Below are 6,671 nucleotides of genomic sequence, written 5' to 3' on the forward strand. Positions count from 1 at the left end.
AGAATGGATACCTGATATTTTCTAAATACTGTCAATAGAGGTTTAAACCATATATATATTAGCTCAATCATTTATACCTCCAAATGAAAGTCATTAAATGTTACTACACATATAGTACGTAAAGGAAGTGATATATAGGGATAAAACCAACACCTATGCTGCCACAATCATCTATTATTCCCATGATGAAAGCCAATCCTAGGAAGAGAAAATGGTACAGACACATTGCAGGATAAATCAGCTTCATTCAAAATGAGGATTGAGCTGAAAAGGGATTTGAACTAAGAATAGTTAATAATAATATAAATAAGTTTAATGTTATGAGACCTGGTTTACCTGATATGGTTTCCTTATCCCTTTAACTTGGGCAGTCACATTTCTGCTCTGTGGAATGAGACGTCTCCACCTTCTCTGCCCTCACATATTTCAGTTTGTCACATGGTCCTCAGGACGTCCTTATACCTGGGGAGGTTTTTTTCTTCTTGGAAATACAAAATGCTCATATTTCCTGACTTCGGAGACAGGGTTAAAAGGAAATAGGAAGTGAGTGACATACATACCACAACTCTTCTGTATTATTCCCTAAATGGGGGTTTTTCGAGGATGGGCTACTTGAGGTGAGCAGAAAGGAAAGATGCTGCTTTATTTGAAATATTTTCTTACCTCATTCTGTGCCCCTGTAAAGGGCCCAGCCTTATCTCTCAGGCGTGGCCATGTTCCTGTCACTGCTCCCCTCCCTATTTCTTGCAGCTCTTAATTCTAGTTCCTGCTTGCCACTCTAGGTTTCTTCTTGACCAGATTCAGCTCATTTTCCTGTGATCCTGCTCTGAAACATACAGAAGTTTTTTTTTTCTTTTGTTTCATTTTCAATCGTTTAATGTTTATGTTGGCTTTTGTTTTACCTCTTTTATGGAAGTCTTAGAGGAGAATCATTCAGGGATGTCTGTTTTGATTGGAATGAGAAAATAAAGAAAAAATCCCTTTTTAATTTTACAAGACATTTTCATATCTAAGTTTTTCACTAACATTTCCCACCATGCTAGTTTATCTCCCTGTCTTGTCCTGAGTTCTTTCCTCTCATTGCTACTTGGATACTGCCTCGTAGGACTTACTGCAGAACCATGAATGCTGGCATACACGATGAAGGAGTTCATTCTTCACCACTTTTCTAACCCTTTTTTAGATGTATCTTCCTTCTCTCTTGAGCTATTTGAATTAATTTGGATTACTGTACTCAATTGTATAGTACTATAGTGCTTGCGCCTTGAAAATATCTGTTATTATCGTCTTGTCATAGTTCTATAGCTCAGGGTTGGGCCTAGTTACATTTTGGAACATTATTCCAAGAAGTTTGTGAACTTGAAAAAAAACCTAGGCAGCAGCTATCAATACTTTCAAATGGCACTTTAATACATGAGGGCTTAAAAACCTTTAATGAATCATGGAAAAAGCAGTATGAGATTCCTGTTTCTGTAAGGTACTTGAAAAACAAAAAAGGGAAAAAAGACCATGCCCCACTCACTTTTGTCTTTACGTAGGGTGCACAAATGTGACTTTAGTTTTGATGCCTTTTCTGGTTAGAACATAAAATTGTTTGTGCTAGTTTGCGGTAATGGTTTGCTTCTATTAGTTTACGCTTTTGTGATATTTTTTTATTTTTTTGTCTTCATTATTCCCATTAGGTCCATGCTTCCCCATTTTGTATAGATAAAAGGTGGATTCAGTCCAGCTATTATCGTCCTGGGGAACAACCCACAATTTTGGGAACAAATGTCCACAATTATGTAGTTGACTATGGTTTGAAATCCTTCCTTGCCCTCACTTTCTCCACAAAAAATGACATATAATCTTAAACTAATAGAAGAAAAAGTGGGTTAGTTTCCTGTACAGAACACCAATGGCTTTTACTCCAAGATCAAGAATCTACAAATGGGACTTCATAAAGCTCTTGTAGGGCTAGGGCTGTGGCATTTGGAAAAAGGTACAATCAACAAATTACGAAAAGATCTTTACCAATCTTCCATATGATAGAGGGCCAAAATCAATCTATACAAAGACTCAAATAGTCCTTTCAAAAATGCTGTATAGCGCTAAACACAGAATTCTCTACTGAGGAATATCAACATCCTTAGCCATCAGGATAATGCAAATCACAAAATTCTAAGGTTACGCGCACTCCAGTTAGAATGGCTAAAGTAAAAAATGAGATGACAACAGATGCTGGCAAGGAGGTGGAGAAAGACAAACTTTCCTCCATGTTTGGTCAGATTGCAAGCTTGTACAACCACTCTGGAAATCAGTCTGGAGTTTTCTCACAAAGTTGGATATAGGACTACCTGAGGATACTACAAACCCACTTCTTGGATATATACCCAAAAGATCTCCAACATATAAGAAGGACACGCGATGCTACAGGTTGAGAGCACCTTTCTTTTTTATAATAGCCAGAAGCTGAAAAGAAACCAGATGTCTGTCCACATAGTAATGGATAAAGGAAATGTGGTACATTTACACACCTGTGTTCTTCTAAGTTATCAAAAACAAAATTTTGTATAAAATTCTGAAGATGGAAGTAGAAATTATCATTCTGTGTGAGGTAACCCAGTCACAAAAGAACGCAAATGGTAAACATTTATTAGAAGTGTGTATCAGCCCAAAAGTGTGGAATACACAAGGAAGAATTCTCAGGTCATATGAAGCCCAAGCAGAAAGAAGACCAAAATGCAGATGTTACATTCCTTCTTAGAAGGGGAAAAATATTCATGGTAGGAAATACAAGGATAAGAGTTAACCAGGGACTGAAGAAAGGGTCAACCAGAGACTGCCTCTTGTTGGGATCTGTCCCATATGCAGTCACACAAACCAGTCACTATTGCTGATGCAAACATGCCCTTGTTGACAGGACTCAGATAAGGATATCTCCTGAGAGACTCTGACTGAACCCTACTGACACTGGTGAGGATGATTGTAGCTAAACATTGGACTGAACAAGGGGGTTCAATGGAGTTGTTAGAGAGCTGAAGGGGTTTGCAAAACCCCAGGAAGAACAATAATATCAACCAACCAGACCCCACTAGAAATTTGAGGGATCAAACCACCCACTACTGAGTAAAGATTGAGGGACCCATGAGTGCAGCCACATATGTGGCAGAGGATTGCACTGTCTAACATCGTTGAAAGGAAAGCCCTTAATCCTGTGAAGACTTGTTTCCCAATGTAGGGTAATGCCAGGGCATTGAAGTTGAAGTGGATTGGTGGGAATGGGAACATCCCCAGCGATGCCATGTATCTGGTGGGGGTTATGGGAGAGGGAGGAAAAGAGATAACATTTGAAATGTAAATACATAAAATAGTCAGGAAAATTATTAGATAAAAATGACATTTTGTCTCATTAAATTAATCATACAGTAAAATATCATTTCCCATTTCTGATATTGGCACAAATGTTAGAGTTTGGCATTAACTTCCTTTGGTCTCTTTTGCTGTCTATACCCAACATGTCCCTTTTTGTTATGAGTTATATAAACAAAAATCTATTTTTCAATTTAAAGGAATATAGATTGAAAAAATACTGATATCATTTGAGAAAGAAAGATACTAACAATTTTACTATACTTCCCTTTATTAAAAGTTAGACAACTCCTTGAAAAAACTTCAATGGATAATGTCAAATATGTTTGTAGTAATGGTACATCAAATAATTTTTGTTAATAGCCACAAACAAGAAATGTTTCTGATATTTATGCATTATGGTATTTGATTATGGAAGAAACTGAATGATCTTAGATTTTGAAAATAATGTATATAAATCATTTATTTTTAATTTTTGTTGACAGAAGTAAATTATCAACGAATACATATAAACAATGAGGCACAAACTTATAATATACATAGAGCAAATTAAATATATACTTAATGAACCAAAGGTGAGCAATCATGTATAAAAGCAAGATATATCATGGGGTTGGGGATTTAGCACAGTGGTAGAGTGCTTTCCAAGGAAGTTCAAGGCCCTGGGTTCGGTCCCCAGCTCCGAAAAAAAAAAAAACAACAACAAAAAAAAAGATATATCATTGAGTCTACCTACAGTTGGAGTTAAGAGATGATTCATGATTCCATGTATTTCTTTCTAGACACCTAATAAGATAAAATTAATGTTGGAAAATGCTTAAACTGCAATTAGTAGGTTAGATCGAATATACATATTTAAACATTGCATTTGAAGAAATATACATAATGTATTTTCAAGTTTATGTACAGCATATACTAAAATACACTATCTCCATAAATTATCAATATGACTCAAGCAATTTCTATGCTCATATTAAAGTTGAATTAGCAAGCATACATATACATGTATGTGTGTATGTACACACACACAGGCACACACACACACACACACACACAATACTCCTAAAAATTTAAAACAAATTAGCAAATAATAAATTCATTCAGAGAAAACCATGTAAAGTGATGAACTAAATTTCCAGAATAATGCTCTCGCAAAAGAATACTTTCAGGCATATAAAACATTGCCTCAGGATTTTTAAGAAAAATACGTATGTGGCCAATATATGTAATCAGATCCCAGTTAGACTTATCACTCAGAATTGAAGTAGAAATTGAAGTGGACCGGGGAAAATATTAAATAACAGGGTTAACTATATTTTTTTTCAATTATAAAAAAGAAACATTGGAGAAACAGGTGAAAGGACACAACAGGTAAGATTGCTTTCTATTAAGCATTGATATCTAAATTTAGTCTTTATAGTCTATATAATAGACAGAGAAAAGTAAATCTTACAAGTTGTTTCTTGACTTAAACACATTTTTCTTGGCTTGTGAATATACCCAGAAACATTCAAGACAATGTAAAGGGATAGATGCAGTGTTTAAACTAGTAAAAGACCTTTTGTTTATTTACTAGTTATGAATGTATTTTTGTAGCATTTCTTCTCAGGTTTCTGTTTGATACATTATAAACCCGGCCTTTGGTGTGGTCGGTGCTTAAATTTAACTGAACATGGCTGAATATGACAATATAATAGAAATGGATCTTTGGTGCAGAGAATACCTTTGGTTTCAACCTGGTTGTAATGAAATTGTGGCCAGAGTGTGCACAATGAAACAGAAGGTAAGAAACTGTGGACTCGGGTACCGGGCTCTTTATGAGATTTCCCTTTTTAGTGTTGGCAGAATTGTTCCATGATATCAAGTGATTGTGCAGTGAGCTGGCCTTTTCTTTATTCCTGTAATGAAAGCAAATATTTGTTATTTTCAGTTCCTTCAGAGAGCTTGCTATGTGACTAGATCATTCAGCAACTCGGTATTAGGGTCTTAGATGTGCAATTTAATTTTAGTGTAATTGCATTTAGGTGAAGCTGTGGGTCGTTTGAGTTTATTAAACAGGAATGGGTCACATGAGATTAGAAAGTAGGGTTAAAACAGTGTGGTTTGGAATATATCGAGCATGTGGGATATGAATGTAGAAGTAAGAATGATGCAGACAGTATAGTATAAGTAGGAGAGGCATAGAAGCGGTGTGGAAAAAGAACTGAGGGAGGGAGGATGAAGTTCAATGTCTGCAAACATGACATAAGGCAACCTGTCACTTTATAGGTTAGGTTAAAATAAATACTAAAATTGAAAACTGATACCTTATTTTTCTTTCTTTTTTTTGGAGCTGGGATAAGACCTTAATTTTTAATGCAATATACATCATGTTTGAGATAAAATGCCAGCAAGTGATATCAAAATAAAATATTTATCTTATTTGATCTTAGTCATACTCTGCATAATTATTTGTTAAAAACATCACTTATCTTCCAATTGTGGTATCATTTAAAAAATCGCCTGTGAGGTAATAGTTATTTATGGTAGAAGAGTATTATTATTATAAGAAAATCAGCTGGAAAAAATGTGATTTGATTTATATTTTAAGTTGCTTTTTGCTTAATTTTTGCCCCTCTTGACATTCACTCATACTGAAATATAATTTTCAATGTTGATATACTACTATAAAAATATGTTTCTGCAGGGTTTTTGAAATTGCTCAATTATAAGTTCATATTATCCATAAACTTCAGGATACCCTCCACAAACCTCATAGATCCAAAGAGGATAAACAAGAAGAAAGGCTTAAATGCAGGTACTTGACTCTCACTTAGAATGGGGAATAAAATAGTCTTGGAGGGAGATTGAGGGAAGGAACAGGTTGGGAGAAGGAAGGGAGAAGAGAATGGATTATGTGTGGGAAGGGACAGGAGATAAGGCCAGATAGTCATGAGAAGGAAAGGAAATCTTGAACTTATGGTGATGAGGACGTAGGGGAAATATCCAGGGTGAGAAAGAGTCCTGGGATAGGGTAGGTACCCACGAATCAATGGGGGTTTCCTAGGCTGTGACTTACATTGGTGATATGGAACATGAAGAGGTCAACTCCTGTGGCAAGGAAGTACCACCAGTGGAGGGTTAAAGACACCAGTACACCCACAAAGCATTCAACGTAAAATTCGTCAAGTCTAAAAGAAAATCAGCGACTGAGTGACTTGCCAGTGAAATTGAGATCCATCCCATAGTCAAGCAACATTTCATGGCATTATTAATGTTGTTCTATTACACTCGCAGATAGGCGCATGTTGTACTGAGAGACCCCACCCAGCAGCAGACTC

At 35.9% G+C, this 6,671-nt stretch overlaps 1 long non-coding RNA gene across 1 annotated transcript; it reads right to left on the minus strand.

Annotated features, from left to right (window-relative positions):
- Positions 1 to 280: 280 nt before the first annotated feature.
- LOC120099734 (uncharacterized) lies at positions 281 to 4,139 on the minus strand. Its single transcript, XR_010062542.1, has 3 exons — positions 4,088 to 4,139; positions 664 to 826; positions 281 to 512 (listed from the first exon to the last, which is right to left on the minus strand). It is a non-coding gene; the product is annotated as an uncharacterized LOC120099734 (long non-coding RNA).
- Between the last annotated feature and the right edge of the window lie 2,532 nt (positions 4,140 to 6,671).

Source organism: Rattus norvegicus, assembly GCF_036323735.1.
Source record: "Rattus norvegicus strain BN/NHsdMcwi chromosome Y unlocalized genomic scaffold, GRCr8 chrY_unlocalized_6, whole genome shotgun sequence".
NCBI lineage: Eukaryota > Metazoa > Chordata > Mammalia > Rodentia > Muridae > Rattus > Rattus norvegicus.